General features: G+C 30.4%; 1 protein-coding gene across 6 annotated transcripts in view; it reads right to left on the bottom strand.

Annotated features, from left to right (window-relative positions):
* LOC127065363 (uncharacterized) overlaps window positions 1-19277 on the bottom strand; it is a 51093-nt gene that overhangs the window by 19279 nt on the left and 12537 nt on the right. Inside the window, exons 1-3 of one of the 6 annotated variants that reach the window (XM_050997559.1) lie at window positions 6880-7570; window positions 6300-6589; window positions 4806-4916 (exon numbers count right to left, since the gene is read on the bottom strand). The exons of 3 other annotated variants lie outside the window; for them this stretch is intronic. The gene's annotated coding sequence lies outside the window, so the exon portion shown is untranslated. Of the gene's footprint in view, window positions 1-4805; window positions 4917-6299; window positions 6590-6879; window positions 7571-19277 lie in introns of those variants that run through there. 2 more of the 6 variants (XM_050997560.1, XM_050997561.1) reach the window with 2 other exon arrangements.

The raw sequence follows: 19277 nt of genomic DNA, 5'->3' as shown, positions 1-19277 counted from the left end.
TAGTACGACATCGACCGTTATCATCTCGGATAACCTTACCAACATATTTGATTTCATAATTACTTCGATAAGAAATGGCACGAGTCAAGTTCTTTTAATTTTTCCTTTTTCTTTTTTTACCGTCCATCAACTACGGTGTTGACGTACTACGATCTTTTTTTTTTTAGATTTAGGATGAAAATAATTTATCAATTGGGAGAAAAATAAATATTTTAGCTTGTGGCTATTAATAAACCTTATGTTCTTGGAAATATTTATCTCTTATATGATTATTATTTTTTCTTTTTTCCTTTTTTTTTTTTCTTGATAAAATCTTTACAATCTTCTTTATGATTGCACGCGGTTTCGTTCTGTATTATCTTTATCGAATAAAATGTCTTTCCATCGATATTTCTTATTGGATAAGGATGTACATTTATTTTTTCGTTTATATAATACTTCGAAATATTAATCAAGATAATAATCACTCTAAAAACATTTATGGATTTATAAGTACTGGGTAGAGCAAAAGTTCTTAAGTGATTGTATCACTTCAATCAATTATTCTTTCTCTAAACTTCTTAAACCAATTTATTTTTTTTTTTTGATTTAACAATGTTCCTAAGCTTGTAGTTCTACAATCTGAAAAAAAAATTAACTGCAAAGTATCGAAAAAGAGTAATTGATTTTACGAACTTATATAGCACATCCTGAATGTAAAATCGATCCATAAACTCTAGATTTTTCTTTGCAATTCGCATTAAGATCAAACGTGTTGTAAGAAAAACGAAAATTAAATTATTTAATTAATTAGATCTTATATATAAAGACGTTTAAAATCACAATTAATTATTTCTATGGTTCTTAATAAATGAAAATATATCGATGTCGATTAATATAAAATGACGTTTATGTTCGTTAGTGATTAGTCGATCAAAAGGAAAAAAGAAAAATTACAAACAAAAATGCATAAAAAAGAGGAAAAAATAATCAAAAGTATAACTATTAATTTTATAGCGGTTATCTGATAGCATCCGGGAGCGTCGTTCTCATTAATTATTTCAAGATGGGGGACGCACATAGTATGTACTCTTCGGTCGCACAGAGAATTATTAGCGTGATTACTGCTCGGAGGAACGAGAGTCGAGTGTCCTCCGACAACGACGAAGAGGAACTCTCTTGTCAGGTGGTAATGTCGTGACATGGTACGGCACTGCCCGCAAGAAAATATACACGCACAGATATATATATATATATATATATATATATATATATATATATATATATGTATATATGTAAGTAACGTTTATTGCTAATTACATCTTCACATCCGTCCTCCTTCCAAGCAAAAATGTACTTCCTGGTGAAAACGTCTATATATTCTGATATGTGTGTGTGTGTGTGTGTGTGTATTTCTATAAAATATATTAGTATAGTTATAAACCTGTAATAATAATGAAAAGTATATATTATTTGAACGATTATAGAAAAGACTTTGATCGATGAAGGATCTAATACGAAATATCCTAGACAGTTTGCTGGTTAAATCACAGACGGTCGAGTAATCACAAGTTGTTATCGATAAGTAAGATAGGAGTGATAACGAGATTCCGATTACGATTGATGATGACAAATAAATGTGGAAAGGAACTGACTGATAATCGATTCTTCGCTAAAGTTTCCGAAGATCGAAGGATCATTCAAAGTTTCGATGACCTTGCGATATGAAAATGAATGTAACTTTAGGAAAGATCGTATTTGTAAATCAAAAAGTCATGGACGTAAAATATTTCCATTGATCCTTCTTAATTCGGAGTTAAAAACAAAAAAGAGGGAAGAGGTTTCAAGAGATCTTTAAATTGCAAATTTTAATTCACTACGAAGGTCTAGTATACTCATATACAAGGTGAAATAACCGATTCATTACGAAGATCATATTACATGCAGATATTTTTTCTATTACGTAAGTATGCATACATTACTCGATACATCCTTATTTCAAGAAATATAAGTATGTGTAAGTGTATATATATTTACATTTAATATTGATATATGTACTGATATTACTATAATATATTATATATATATATAATTTTTTATTATTATAATTTTTTATTATATAATAAAATTATAATAAAATTAATAACATAATAATTTATACATATTTGTATACCTACAAAACATATATTTTATTTCATAAATTAAAAAATTCTTTAGAACTTTTATACGAACATTAATTCAAAAGCACAACTCAAAATTTTAATTTATACACGTATAAACATAATATAAATAAAGAAATAATTACAACCAATTAATTCTTATTTTCCTTTATTGGATAAATTTATCTCGAATTGCTTTTAAATTAAATATGTTTCCTTAAATGTACGATGACTTATAAATGATAATATAGCGTTGCAAATATTGTGAGAAGACCGACATAAGAATGAAAGTTGTTTAGTTCGACTATGGACGTCATTATGAATTCTCATTATTTTGCGAGTCAATCCACGTTGACCCTAGCAACCGATGATGAACGAGTCAGAGGATAATAATATAATCGATGATTATTTTTCTTTTCCTTCTATTTTTATTTGAAATCCACGCATAAAAAATAAGAAAGAAACAAATAATTTCCCTAATCTCAAGAGCGATATGATTTTTTTCTTTTTCTTTTTTTATTTTTAATTAGCAAAGCAAGAAAAGAAAAAGAAATAAAAAAGCTAGAGAAATAAATCAAAAAATTAATAATCTTCCTTTTAAGAAAAAATCGATAATAGATCACTAATCCAGTGGACTCAAAGACAAGATACAAAGAAATGTCGCGAAATTCGGGGTGACCTCGAACGTGACTTGTATTTAAAAAAACGCATGGACTTTGCAAGGAAATATGTAAATTATGTGTCACGTTTCAATGCGTTTCTCTCTTTCATTTCTTTTTTTAACCTCTTTTTATGTTCTACCTGCTTCTAACGACACAGTAAGTGTTATTATATTTACAGATAAAAAGAAAAATAAACTAAATAATTAAAATGTTTACTTCGTTGATACAAAAATAGATATGAATTAGACCTCAAATAAAAAAACAATAAAGTATTACTTTTTTTACCTTTTTTTAATATTGATAACACATTACGAATAAAAATAAATAAATAAGTAAACAAATAAAGAAGACTAGTACTAATTTAATAATATAATTTATATTATAATAAATGATATTATACAATATTATGAACTACTGCTCATAAATCTAATAACGAAGAAAAGAATCAAATATTTTCAACAAAAAGTAACAAAAGTACCAATGAAAATCATAAAATTCTCTCTTATCGACAATTTCTCTTATCGATCCTATTGATAAAAATATCAATTGTAACTAAATAAATACAAAAACGATTGCCAAATCTTGTTATCTCATTTATTTCCGCTACACAAATATAATACCTGGATAACAAACATAATCGTATTAATAAATATTGATTATTTTGAATATGATATATGAAAAAAGATTATTTATATCTGTACTGTTTTTTGCAATAGATAAATATCACGTTTTTAAATATCATTTAAAAATAAAAAATCAAAAATCTATATCATATTTTTTTCGACCATGCACGTGTTATATGCAGGATGCGAATAAAAGTTCCCAGGCGAATGTTATACTTATATAATAGTTTTACAAAGAAAAAAAAGAAGAAAAAAAAAGAAATTATCCTAAAGATTCGAAAAAGAGTAATCAATTTTTTAAATCATCTAAGAAATTTTGAATAATATTATATTTCGTCCACGCATTAGATCAAATTATATAATCAACCTTGGATCTTAACTAGACGAACAAAATTAGAATCATTAATTACACGTGGATATTTTCACGGCCATATTATGAAATTCATTTGAAAATCCCGATAAAAATAATAGTTATTGCTCGCATCGAACGTATCATATATTAATAAATTTTAAAAAAGTCACGAATGGTTAATCTAATATCGCAATGGACGTGATCGATCATTTATCTCGATCTATCTAATAATAGACACGAATTGGTTAATACGCACAAAGAGCTAGATAATAAAAGATCGATCGCGAGATATCGCATAAGGCTGTTATCGAATGAAAGCGAAAGGATTAATCGGAATTAACGATGCGAAGAGTTAACGTCACGAAAAATCGCGTCGGCAACGGGAAACGCTTTCTCTTCGTAAATTATCCTAAGTGTTATTAATTCAACGTTATTTTGCAAAGATATCACAGATTCTCAACGTTCCAACCAATTTAAAAATCTTTATATATATATATATTATAAATTATATATCACATCTTATATATCTACATATTCATTAACGATTTCTTTCAATTTTTTTAGAAACTTCGAGTTATATAAAAGATAAAAAAAAATATTCTCATTTGTAAAACCTGAATGAACAGTTTTTAACAACGACTGTACTCTTCGACGAATCGTTAAAAATATAGCAAGAGAAAAGAAGAAAAAGGATTATTTTTTTTTTGCTTTTTCCACATGGAAAAAGAAGAAGGAATGAATAAAAGATGAGTAAACAAGATCGAAGACATTTGTGTCTATTTACAATGTAAACGAATGCTCTTAATTCGATGAACACTTTTCTTTCCGCTCTTTAAATATTGACGAAAGGAAGATGAATTTTATAGGGAGAAAAGAAGAAACGAGTGTAAGAAAAAGACAAGAAAAACAATAAAAAGGAATGATGAAAAGGCACGTGACGAAACACATAAAAACAGAGAGCAAAAGAAAGAGAAAGAGAGAGGAAGAAGACTTTTTCTTTGTGTCTTGCGAGGAGCAGACTTTCCCTTACTTTGATCAAAGCCGCCCACACTGTTGGAGTCCTACGATTGTCCTCCACCTCCACTTCCACCTCCACTTCCATTTCCACTTCCATTTCCACCTCCTTCACACTCGGTATGAGCTAATCGAAGAACAAAACGAACGAGGAAAGTAGTTTCGCCGACTGTACGATTGAAAATAAGAGAAGAGAGGGGACGAGAAGAGAAGAGAAAAGAATCATAACGGGAAGAGAAGTTGGGTCGTGAGAGAAAAGAAGAAGAAAAAGAAAGAAAGAAGAAACAAACAAACAAAGAAAAAAATAATAAAAACATGAAAACGGAAAGATAAGAATAAAAGGATAAAAACAACGAGATAGAAGGAGAAAATCAAGAAAATCACCCCCCTCCCTCCCCTCCCCCAAAAACAAAAAGAAAAATAACGATGATGCAGTAAATAGGAAACAACACCGTTTGCATCGACGCAACCAACCGCGTCTCGTTTATTGCGGCGGCTCTTGCGGTGAGAAAAGAATAAGATGATGAGAAAGGGAAAGAAGAGAAAACATGGATGCACCGTAGAAGGAAGAGAGAGGCTGAAGAGAGGAGGTTTTGAGAGAGAGAGAGAGAGAGAGAGAGAGAGGGGAGTTAGAGGGGAAATGGAGCATGACGCGACACCGCAACGTCCCACGATTGTATGCAAAAGTTTTACTCCGGAGTCCAACTTGCTATATTCCTGAGAATAAATCTCGATCCATGTTTTTCCTTTACCGCTACAACTAACTCGGTAATCTTAAGAAGCAAGTTCGGACGAAGTACCGTTTTTCTCTTTCTTATCTATCTATATGTTTCTCTTTCTCTTTCTCTTTCTTTGTTTTCTCTATTCTGACGGTTTATTTATCTTGGCTGAGAATCGACGATCACTGCCAAATCTTGCATACAAATATATATCTTTTCTCTGATTTCAAATTTGTTCGTCGTGATTGTGTTTAAAAAAAAAAAGAAATAAATAAATAAATACCTATCAAAAAGTACAAAATTCTATTAAAAGAAAAAAGAGATATAATAAAATGCGGAATGGAAATATACGTCTACATCGTGGTAATCTTAATTTAAAAATCTTTCTCGTGGGTACGTGAGTACAACATTATTTTTTGTAACACTTCACTACATACCTTGTAGTTTGGTTTTTACCACAGGTATAATATATATTTTATAGAAATTTCAATTAAATTTAATCTCTTACTAACCGAGTGGAGAGAAAGATCATTTGCAATTTCTAAAAGAAGAAGAAAAAAGAAAAAGTGAGAAGAAAAAAGAAGATGAAATAATTTTCTCAATAAGAAAGAAAATGAGAGAAGAGCAATACCTTTCTCGATACGCATCCGTGGGCGTAATATAAGTAATAAAAAAGATAGAGGAGTACGAGAGACAGGGAGAGACAGAGATAGACAGAAAGAGAGAGAAAGAGAGAAAAAAAATCGAGCATAACGGAGATACTCGTGTAACGAGCATCGTAGCCGACGTACCCGTTGGCAGGCCATTGACTCTGCGAAACTTTCGCCGGGCGCTTTCATGTGGAGCAGTAGCAGCAACAGCAACAGCAACAGCAACAGCAGAGGCAGAGGCAGACATAAAGGCAACTCTACACACACTGTTATACGAGTAAAAGGTACTCAACAATCGGGTCGACCACCGACGAAATTCTTTTTTTCGCGCACCTGATTCTCAAAAGTCTCTTGGAGAAGTCACTTGGAAATAAAAACGAACGAAACTTCTTTTCCACAACGGATACGATGATGAACATAACAAAACGATGCTTTTTTGATTGCATTAATAAAAAAAGAAAAGAAGAAAAAAGAGAATAAATAAATAAATATATAAAAGATGATATAAATAAATATAATAATTATAATCGATTATTTGAATTCGTGAATAATATACTATATTATATTATATTATAGATGATAATAGTATTATATAATATATATTATAAGTAATGTAAATATAATATATATATATATATATATATATATATAATACTATAGTAATATTATATTATAGTAGGATACGTTTTTTAAACGGACAAAAAAGTTGAAAAAAAAATACCAGTGATGTTCACTTTCTTCTAACTTCGAATTAAATAATTTAAATCCGTTTGGCTTATCGAACGAAATAAATCAACGCAAGTACCTACTTCTATGACGTAAGTAAGTACATACATATCGCTTTCGTAATTTGTCTCCAGTTAGAAACACGTAAGTACTATAACAAGGAACGGACGACTCGGAAAAAGTTTCTCCACGATCTAGATGCCCAGTCCGAATAAACGCGCCGTGAGAACTAGAAGAATATTTTCTATAGCTCTATGCGTTTCTCATTGGGGAAGTTCGAACTTTCTTATCCACTCTCCTTCTTTCTCTCTCTTTTTTTCTCTCCCCTCTTAGTTTCATCTCGCACTTCAATTATGAACTAACACTTTCAAGTGGACTCCAATATGTTGACGAATCATTACGATCACTTGTGATTTTTTATGAAATATCGTCGTACAAAAGTCCGCATTCAATATCTAATCATATAAGAATAAGCTATGAACGAAATCAATATATTTTTTTCGAAATTAAAATTCTTATGATTCCAGTCAACAACAAATTCTTCAACAATTTTTTTTAAAACGCTTCAAGTTCGGATCAAAAGTCCTAAGACGATAACACTACATCGACGAGATTGTTTACGATTATACATTCATGAACTTTATAAAATATTATTGTAAAAAAGTTCATTTTTAATCTAATCATATTGAAATAAGTTGTCAACAATATTAAAATACATTTTCATAAACAAACGTTACCATAACTTTAGTCCACAGTAAATTATTATTATTAGACTTTAAGTATGAATCAATACTGGTAAGTAGACACTGATAAATCAAAGAAATTATTTACGATATGATAAATTAATAAATTTTATGAAGTATTATCGTACAGAAGTCCAAATTTAATTTTATCCCATCGAACAAAAATGTTGCCAAAATTTAGCATGTATGTTTTTGTAAACTGTCTACGATATCATTCAAAATAATATAAAATTATAATTAATAAAATCCATCCAACAGAATTTTACTTTTAAAAAGAAGAAGAATACGAATGGGACAAAAATAATGTCGACGTTTAAGATCGTATATATTGCATTACACATACACAGACGTGAAATTGTGTATATAACATAACAGCTACGTGTAAATTTTCGAATTGCTTCATTTTCCAGGGTGTAGATACCCAGAGATTAGTTAGGATTAGGTGTAATTCGAAGTTGAATCACAGAATATACATTTAGCTCGATTAAGAGGCAGAGTTCGAGGAGTCTCCTCGTTTATCCAATTTGCCAAAGCATATTATCGCGAGACACGTTTCTACCACAGAGCGCATTTTCATGATAAAAGGAGTTTATGAGATATCGCTCTTACTCTCTCTCTCTCTTTCTTCTTGGTGAATGAATAATTTCGCGGCGAACCACCTTGTTGCTTGACTATTCTCTTTTTCTTTTTCTTCTTTTCCTTCTTTTTCTTCTCAAGGAAGAAAGAAAAGTAAAGAAGCACCGTAGTTCGAAAGTTTCTCACGAGACGAAGAAGCTATCGCGTTTACTATCACGAATCTCTCTCTCTCTCTCTCTCTTTCCATCTTTCTGTCTCCCTCTGGAGATCCTAATTGCAATCTCTTACGACCGCCTACGAGTAAACCGTAGTCATTTAAATTTGTGTCATTACATTCCGTGTCGTACACAATAAGCTAGCTGGCCGTTCTGGGACGTGGGACGATAATGCCGACGATGATGACAAGGACGATATATTTCTCTTATAAAATTCTTGACTTTTTTTCTTACCATTTTTTTTTTTTAAGATTTTTCTTCGATGCCCTCGAAACTTCAAATTAATATTTTATTAGGACACTTTAAAAATGACGTTTTTGTTCGTTCGTAAGATTTAATAAAATGTAAAAAATAAAAGGAAAGAAGAGAAATAAAAAAATATACATAGGTGATTTTTTATAGAAGTCTTTTTAGGTGATTTAAAGAAAAAAAAATCTATTACACTTTTTCGAGATTTTTCTTAAGATTAACATTTGTTTTCAAATCGTAAAACTACAAGCTTAGAAACACAGTACTTTCAGTTATGTATCTAAATCATTCTGTATTATTACTTGTTACTATGAACGACAAGATCGATAAAAATAATAAAACTGATTTCGTGAATCATAAAAACGTAATATGTGTGCTCTTTTCGAGGGCATCTGGTATTACAAGTAGCTACCATTTCTCTATTTATAAAGTCTATAAGCAAGATGTAAAAAGCTTTAGAATTCTAAAAACAACTTATCGAACTTATGTATCTATGTCTCTTCTATATGTAGATATGACTGTAGGCCGACTATGCTAATCCACAATCGATAATACACGATATTTTATTCGCGCAAATTGCAAATGGACATTGAACGAACTCGGATTGCTAAATATCTTCATTTTATCTTTTTAATAACGCATGTTAATCGCTTTGATGCTAATAAAGAATTATAAAACGATCATTAATCATCGTAATAAATCATCCAATTATTATTTTAAAGCGTAAACAATGAATCGATAAAAATCTTCATTTTCAAATCTTCATGCTTTCTTAATCTTAATTTTAAATAAAGAAATAATAATATACTCCTAAATAATTTTGTACATTGCGGATTAATTTTACGATTATTTATAATATTTATGTAAAAACATTAATCAATGTTATATAAGTTAAAACAAAAAAAATAAACAAAAAAAACGGAGCTGAAGTATTTTTCAATAAAATTCATCTAACTGTGTGAAATGTAATTTTCTAAATAATTTGGTATGATTTTTAATGAATGAAATATATGATAAATTTTACGATCGATCGACCGATCGTTAACGATATCTCTCGATCGAAAAACCGTGTGTATTGCAATGGAAGCGTAAAGCAGGTCTACTTCGACGGGGATACAAAAAATCAAGACCACTTTCTATACCGTCTGCTCCAGTTACAATAAAGGAACATCTTGTCCCGTGACACCGTAAGAAAATCAAGATCGTTGTCCTTCTTGTCGAAGTGATCGAGAGACGATGATCTTTTTTTCTTTTCTTTTCTGTGCTGGCTAAAGAAATAAACGATATTTGTTTCATTTTTGTTTTCAGTGTCAATGTTATATTAGTAGTAGATCTATTTATCATGGTATATGTATATTATTATTATATAAAAAAGATTTACATATATATGTTGCAGTAATAATACAATAATAAGCAGTGTTAACAAATATAACATATATAGAAGTGTAGTATATATATATATAAAGAAAATTATATTTTCTAACAAATTAAAAAACATAAAAATTTTCATGGCTGCAATATAATCTCAATTCGAGAAATCTCACAATGAAAGATAAGAACAAATACAAATATAACTCGTAAGATTAGAAGTAAGATAGAAACGACAAAAGAAAATAAATATGAAGATAATGAATAATTTTCTAAGCCAGCTCGTTCCAATTATACCGGAGATCTATAGAAAGGATAAATCGTCTGAGAGTAATAGTGAAATCGACCGAAATCGGTGAAGCGTGTTTCCTCGACACTCGCGTCACGACTTTAATTGTCTTTTATTGTAGAAAAGAAGAGGAAACGAATCGACTCGTCTCACTTTGTCCTAGCTCGTCTCCTCTTCTTGTCCTTGAACCTCCATAAAACATCACGGATATCGTCTTCGTTGACTATAGTTCACACGTTAGCTACGAGGGTTCTTTCGAAAGGATTCAAATTTCAGACGAGATCAATTTATGAAAATGAGAATTCGATACCTTGTGAAAATAAAACATGAAATAAACGTGTTCGAATCTTGCATACATTTTTCCTTTTTCTTTTTTCTTTTTTTTTTTTTCAATACAATACCAACGACTAACTCTCATTTTAGCTCAAAACACATATTAGTCATGGTAAAAGTCATGGTTAAAAGATTTTGTCCAACCATTCATATTCCTCGAACGTTCATATATTTTCTGATAGTCTTGTTTATACAGACATGAAACGAACTAGAACTACTTGAGGTTTTTACTTTAAAAAAATATATATATCTATTATGTTAAGATAGAATCATAAATAAAATGATTTATTACAATTATTAAAAAATAGTCTACAATTTAAATAGCATAAAAATAAATAACATTTATCCTTGATATATTTCTAATTAATATCTGAATAACAAACGATCGAACAAAAATATTGATTTGATTCTATTTTAAAGATGAATAAAATTCATTTCACAAGTGGAAAACCGGAAGAAACGTATGTACGCGTGAAAAAGAAATACGAATAATTCCTTTGAGAATATTAATAGTAATAAAATTAAAAAAAAAAAAAAAAATGGTGGTCTGTCTTACTAATATTAAATAGAAAGATAGACATTAAGGAACATGTAAGTATGTTCTCGTGACAAAACTCGCTTATTTCTTTTCCGGTAAACGTGACTGCACCTGCGCTTCTCTACCTCGGTTTCGCTAACGTTCGCTTTGCGACGTCCTGAACAACACCTGACAGGAAAGTCATCGTTAAAAATTCCGTTACACGCGTCTGAACGCGCTTGAGTATTCAACTGCGTGTGTATCTCTTTACAAAGCAATACCGTACATGCTTTCGATCTTCGACGAAAGTCCGAGAATTTGCGAAATAGCGAAAACAACGATGGAAATTTCAACTAAATTTCGTTAACATGACGTTTGCCGAATTTATTTTATCATTTACGCTGCAGCATAAATCAGAAGTTCTAATGGGAGATATTAAAATTCAATTAGGCTCTTCTTCCAAACTTTCTCGAGACAAATTTTAATAGAACTACGAGCGTAGATACTTTTTATGATAAAAACAAATTTTTGTAATAAAAGAAAAGTGAGAAAAACGATGGTCCGCGAGCGGAAAATCAACGGTACGAAGAATTTCTCGTACGATCGATTTCCGGAATAAAAAATCGTCGCGCGTCCGCGCTCTCGCGTTCACGGCAAGTTTAGAAAGTCCGGAAGGTGGCAGGATATTGCACCACTGCACCACCGAGGATTTCTCGGCGGCTTTTAGGCTCGCCGCTTTGGCCACCGTTGCCTTTTCCTCTTTTTTCTTTTTTCTTTTTTTTCTTTCCTCTTCTTCTTCGGTTGCAGTAGCAACAACGAAAGAGATACGGCCTACCGATTCGACCATTAACGCGATTGTTTCGCCGACTTTTAGAGAGGCGTTCGAGTACGCCTATCGACCATAATAATGATTGTTCCTTTCCTTCGACCCCCTTTCAACTCAGGTACGGATTTAATATCTTAACTGGATTACTTTTCGATAAGAACGATGATGCTTCGTGGGAACTAATTTATTTCTACGATTGGCTATATTAGATTGACTAATAATCGATATTAAAATTTCCGATAAAAAATATCGCGATAGTATCGTTCACACGGAATCAAGTAACTCTCTTTCGATTCAGATACGAATTTAAAAGCTGCTCAGTCGATGACTTCTCGAACAGAAATATCTACTGTTTTCTTTTTTTTTTCTAATACATTAGTTCGGCAAATAATTAAATTTGCAGTGAAAAGATATTGAAAACAAATAAAAAAGAATTTGTATGTATTATAATAAATTATCACAATTATGAGTTATGAATAGATACATTTGTGTGTATACATCATAACGATAAGAAGTCTTGGCAAACACGCGATTTTTTTTTTTTCTATAAATATACAAGCTTAAATTGTAAAAAATGCTTTTCTGTATATTCTATTCACAAAGATTTCTGACTATTTAAAGTTTGTACAATTCTTGTTTAAATCCGTCCCTGTTACCACCTTCCACCCCTTTCAAACATTTCTTCGTCTTTCTTTCTTTCTTTCTTTCTTTCTTTCTTTCCTTCTTTCCTTCTTTCTTTCTTTCTTTCCTCGGTCCATTCCTCATGCAAATCTTGTACCGATCGTAAAACGTCCGTTCTTTCGTTCGTTCGTTCGTTCGATCAGTTCCGTTACTGAAAGCGATGGCAGCGAGGTGAGAGATACACGAGTAGGGCGGTAATAATGAACAGAGGCAAAATGGTTGAAGGGGGGAAAGGAAAAAGCAAAAGAGAGAAAGAGAGAGAAAAAGAAAGAGGCCCATGATATTTATTCTTCGTGGAAGGCAAAGTACGATTTTACGATCTTTCACGAGCCAATGAATTCCTGTATCTATATGTATAAGTTTTTAACAGTACGAATAATAAAAAAATTTTCGACACGCCTTGAACAATAAAATTTTGAAATAAATTAATAAGATCGAGTTGGAGTGAATAATATTGATAAAAAGACACATATTATCTACATATAACGGAATAAAGTAAATTATTCTTTTATATAATTCATAAATAAATTAATGATACTCCTTAATGTCAATCAAAGATCTTAAGAATATTTATCTTAAATATGTGCATCCAGATTAGCGGCCTTGATCTTATTTATTTTTCTTCTTGTAAAAACAAGATCATTATTTTATGTTTACATCGTAAGAAGACTAGGAAAGTATCGTTAATTTGTGCTTGTGTAATATCATTTCTTTCTTTCTTCAACTTATTATATATATATATATATATATATATATATATATATATATTAAAATTACTTTAAAAGAAAAGAAAGAAAAACAATTTCAAATAAAATAATAAAAATACATGTATAAGCAGAAAACATGCTAAGGCATAAAAAGCATACATAATTTCGATCACGATCAACGTGATCCTCCATTAACGAGAGTCAAGTGATGAATTAAAAAACGTACTTTGATTCAATAATAATAAAGAAAATCTAATTTAAGAATCTGATTATATTCTAAAAGTACTTCTGATATAAATACTCTGTATAATAATTCTATAAAACGCGATAGCGCATATTTTCAAAGTAATTTTCTATACGATCAGAGCAAGCGCAACGAAAGAGAATTATATTTTATGATCTGCGTATTAAAAAATTTATGACTATCGATTGGATTAATTAATATACTAAAACTTGACAAAAATTATTATCATACTGCATCTTCGGCGAATCTTAATGATACGACCTGACAAGAATTAAAATTTATAACTGATTTTGTTCGAGAATGTTAATATTTTAACTTTATTCATATTTCATGATGTTTGATAATATTTCAAGATGCATCTGTGTAAACAGAACGTTCAAGGATCAGTAATTAATGGAATCGAAAAATACCAGAATGTGTATATTGTTACAGTTTTCTAAAACTCCTGACGATCATTACATTTAATCATTAAAAATGATTTATATAAATGTTATCTCGACATTTTCATCGATGTCAAATATTGTTTCTCAAATATTTCCAACGGACAATGAATTGTATCAAAGAAGAAACGGTACAAAAAAAGGAGAAAGAAAAAGAAAGAAAGAAAGAAAGAAAGAATATACAAAAAATATATAAGAAATGTAACTGCTTATTATTAGATTCACTTTCGCTCGATCTTTTATGAAATACTCATGCTCTTGAGAACGAAAGGTGAATTTCTTTCCAATTCGATGACTCGAATCGACGACAAATCGTCTAATAACGGATTTTCTCTCGCATTCCAGATACTATCGAGTTTAATATAAAAAATAAATAAATAAACTAAAAAGTTAAAAATGTGAAAGTGAGAGTGATCATTAGCTTGGGTAAAAAAGATAGCAATCCTATGAAAAACAAAGAGACAGAGTAAGAGAGAGAAAGAAAGAGATCGTATTCATATTTCCAACTCGTTCAATACGTACGTACACACACACGCACGCACATATATATATACATAAATGTATTTAGGTATGTATAATATATTATATATGTATATACGTATTCGCTTTCCAAACGATTCACGATAAATGTATTTTTGTGTGAGTTATAGATTAAAATAAACGAGCCTCGCGCAGAAGTAGGTCGTAAAGTCGAAAAACGATCGATCCGATTCAAATCAAACGATACGCTTTTACCTTTCGATAAGATATGAAAATAAATTTTCATGCGTGTTGCTAAGCTTCAAGGGAATCTTTTTGACCTGATATTTATATGTTAATATATATATATATATATATTATATATCGTATAAATAATAACAGGTGCATCCTAAAGTTTTTATATAACTTTATGTGAAAAGATCGATCGGATTAACATTTGATCGTTAGAAAACAAGAAAAAAAATATATATATATATACATATATAAAGAATAGAATATCCTTTTATTATGATTATAAGAAAAATTTAGTATTTTACTTGTTTTTTATTATCAGCATTACAAATAAAAATTGATGTAAATAGAAACGTCAAAGTTTAAACGATTGATCGCGTAGATCCTGATAATGCGTTTTTTATGTAAACAAAAATGAGGGTGATAGAGAGCAAATGAATTAGTACTCAGCATTCTATAATTTTCTGTCTCTCGAATCATTTTGCATGCAACATCGTTTTATTTAATTGGTACTAATAGTGTTTTTAAAAGAAAATTGTAGGAAAGAAACGATGACGAAGCATATGAAAATGAAGACGAAGTAAAAGAAAACAAAAAGAAAACAGAAACAAAAACAAAAGATCGAGAGAAGAAAAAATGGAAATTTTTCCAATGAGATCTAATTTCTATATCATCCAATGTAATTTTTCTTTAACCGTGACTCGATAGAAGTACAACGTCACGTGTAAAAATATAATTATGGGGAAAAAAAGAAAAAAGAAAAAAGAAAAAAGAAAATCGTAAATTGCAAGCAACGTGCAAGTTGAGTTAACGCGTGATGAAGTCGATACTTAACAAGTCGATCGTTCGCCCCGGGAAAATAATTCGTAATTCAAAGTCGCCGATGAAACTACTCTGATCTTCATCGAGCTTCCTCGCTATCTATAATACATGCTGAGAGAGAACTACTTCTCTATTAAATTGATCGGAGAAGTATCGGATTAAAGAACATTCGCCGACTTGATATGCAAACTTGCTACTCGTTAATATGAAGACCATGACGGCGACGATACTAACATGCGTTACTATCGGTTATAAAAATATTTGGCCACTAAAACTGATCACGTTTTTTATTTTTTTTTTCTTTTTTATATAGATTATCTATATAAAAATTGTCCATAAAAAATCTTTTCTTTTAGTTTTCACATACTTGACATAATTTCTCTATATCTATTTATAAAATATATAAAAGAATATTTTATGTTTACTATGTTAGTTACAAAAAGAGTTATTCGATTTAGAAAAAAAAAAAAATATATATCATTCAAATATTTCTATAACTATAATCGTATAGTACAATGTTCATCGTACTCTTTAACATCAAAGTATTCATTACGCATAATAAAGTCTCCACAATTTTCTCGAGCAAATCTATGTCTAATTCTACTTCGTCACTAACTACCAGCGTGTAATAACTCTGATAGACATATTTATGTATGCGTATGCATGCGAGTGATGTAACGTAACGGTAAACGAAAGGGTAACTGTACGAACTTCGAATTACGAGCGAGCATAGAACAGAGTATTTATTAATGGCTATTTTAGATAAAGCTAAAAAAAAAGGAAAATAAAGAAAAAGACTACAAAAATGATTTTATAAAGATATCAAAAGGAAGTAATGATCGAAAATACGAAACTAATTTCTAAAGTGTATATCTCCAAAGATAGTGAGAAAGAGAAAATGAATGCGTAATTTGCCATTCTACTTGCAACATATTTCTTCGGAGAATCTTTTCTTTTTCCTTACTAGTAAATACAAATAGATAGATACGCGCACACACGTATGTATACACATACACAAAAAACCAACAACCTTCTTCCTTTCTCGTTTCTTTTTCTAATACATATAGACGAACGTGTACTTTCTGACATATATGCCCTACTATCATTACGAGAGTGCACTATAACGAAACTTTTACATTCGCACACAAAACTTTCTAACGTACCCAATGCATTTTTAATGAGAGAATTAGTGCACGTCAATTAACGTTCCCGAAAAAAAAAAAGAAGAAAAATACATACTTCTTTGTCTCTTCACAAAATTTCATGAAATCTCGGGAACATAATTTGACAAAGAGAATCACATGTTAGTTCTAAGTCAATATCCTTTCTCTTTCACTTTAATAAGAAAATCAACTTTCTTCGAGATTTCAAAGAAAAAAGAAAAAAATAAATAAATGTTAATAAAAATAATTTTATCGAGATGAGTATAGATATCAATATGTATGTGTATATATTAACAAAAAAAAAAAAAAACTCTAATTATATTAAACACCTACGAATGATATCGTGAACCTCCAGGTTTAACTGATAAATATTATTTAACGATCTGTACGCCATTTGATCTCAATAAAAGCTCATAACGTTCGCATCTAAGTACTTATTTCAAAGTTAATTTCTATGAAATAAAATTTGTCGATAAGATAACGTGAAGTTATAACTTTACTTCGTATAAATTTCTTTTTTTCTTCCTAATTTTTTGCCTTTCAACTTTATTTTCTTCGAAATTTTCTTCGCCGACCTTAAGGGTTGATGCTTTCTCGTCTATATCGAAAAGATTTGCGTGAGAAATAGCGGGCATAACCGTTGTATGCGAAGTCCTTATCTTGTTGCCAGTCTACCGTAAACTTGACTTTACGAGCATAGCTCGCTCGCGCGCTTGCTTGCTTCGAAGCGTGGCAATACGATATATAAGTATATACATATATATACACACACATGATATTTATTCATATATATATATACATATACGCATATATACATATACACATATATATATTCCTCTTACGCACGTTTCCTTTGCATTTCGTTTCGTCTCGACGGTGTAACGGTTACTCGTTGCGGTAACGCGCCTCTTCTTCTCATTGCGAAAGACACGCACCGACTTTTCTAATGCTGTCGACGCTTCCGTCAATCGAATTTGCAGTACGAAATAAACGATTGTATTTCTTTTTTTTTTTTACGATGAGCAATTCGATCGAGTCTCTTTTGAAACTTTTCAATCGATTGATATTACTGATATTATTTTATTTTGCAATCGGACAAGCTGTGAAAGTATGTATTATTAAAGATCTCCTGAGAGTCCTTCGAAATCTTTCAAACGCTATTTTATTTTGTAATACGAAGTAATTTCTTACGCTCGTAATCTTACAAGTTTTCTGAAAACAATATTAGTCCATGAAAATGAGTAATCGATTTTAAGCGAATCGAAAGGATCCAAGAACGTTTGATCTACTCTGTATAATAATTAAAAATAAATTTACTGTTATTAGCTAATCAGATATATAAAATCAATTCGATATTAAAAAAGTTTCTTCGAATTCCAATAACATATTTTATAAGTTTTGAGCGATGAGATGTAAAAGACGCAATATTAATTGTAAGATTTCTAATATTTCTAATTGTAAATGTAATACTCGTGATTGTATTACTACATTGAATTACTAACACCAGTACAGCATAGGAATGTCCAAGCAACTTTCTCATTTCGGTCGATCGCAAGACTTTTAAATAGTATTTCACTCGTGTGTCTCTTCTTAGCATACATAGAGGTAAGACATACAAGGAATAACCATAGATATCTTCAAATACATATATTTATAATTTCTAGCCGAAAGGCATAACGGTATCTAACTATTTGATGGCGTCCTTCGATACACTTCATTCTATATTTCAAAGGACTATTAAACGTACAATTTAATGTTAAATTTATGCTATTGCCGCAAAGGAAACTAACTTTCATCGATGTTATTATGCGACGTACGTATATATCGCAAGTAAAAAGAAAAAAGAAAAAAAAAAAGATTATTAATTTCAATATCGAATATACCTAAAGGATACCTAATTGAAACAATATTTTTTTTACGATATAATTAAAACGTTAAAAGAAAGAAAGAAAGAAACTGAAGAAAGAAGGTACGTATTCGATGAACGAAATTGATCAGAAAAGTTTCTTTAACTACTAACCCGAGTTCTTTGATTTCACGCAAGAGAGATTCAGAAAATTTGCCACAGTTTTCTCGAACCATTTAATGATTATAAATCAAACTAGGGAACTAAGTTTTGTACCGACTATTGGCACGTGTAACTAGTAATTGCCCTCGCTGATATACTCTCGAAAGGCAACAGATATCGTGTATGTTACCTGTACACAGATATCTGTAGATACATATACACGTACATGCTTATGTTGTGCTATGTTCGCGAGCATAATAAAAAAAAATAAAAAAGTAAAGAGAGAAAATAAGAAAAAAAAAGAAAAAGAAAAGGACCGGCATTATTTACGAGGCATCGCGAAGCGTAGACTCGTGGAGAGGATTGACGATGCTTTAACCTTGCCAGACGCGTCGCAAATACCGACAAATGATCTACGTGCTATTCGTGCGCACACACAAAAGCCGACGGTAATCAAGAATCCCAACTGGCTGCTCGTTTCTAACACCGGGGATGATATTT

Source organism: Vespula vulgaris, chromosome 7, assembly GCF_905475345.1.
Source record: "Vespula vulgaris chromosome 7, iyVesVulg1.1, whole genome shotgun sequence".
Taxonomy (NCBI): domain Eukaryota; kingdom Metazoa; phylum Arthropoda; class Insecta; order Hymenoptera; family Vespidae; genus Vespula; species Vespula vulgaris.
This window is presented reverse-complemented; position numbering and strand designations above follow the sequence as displayed.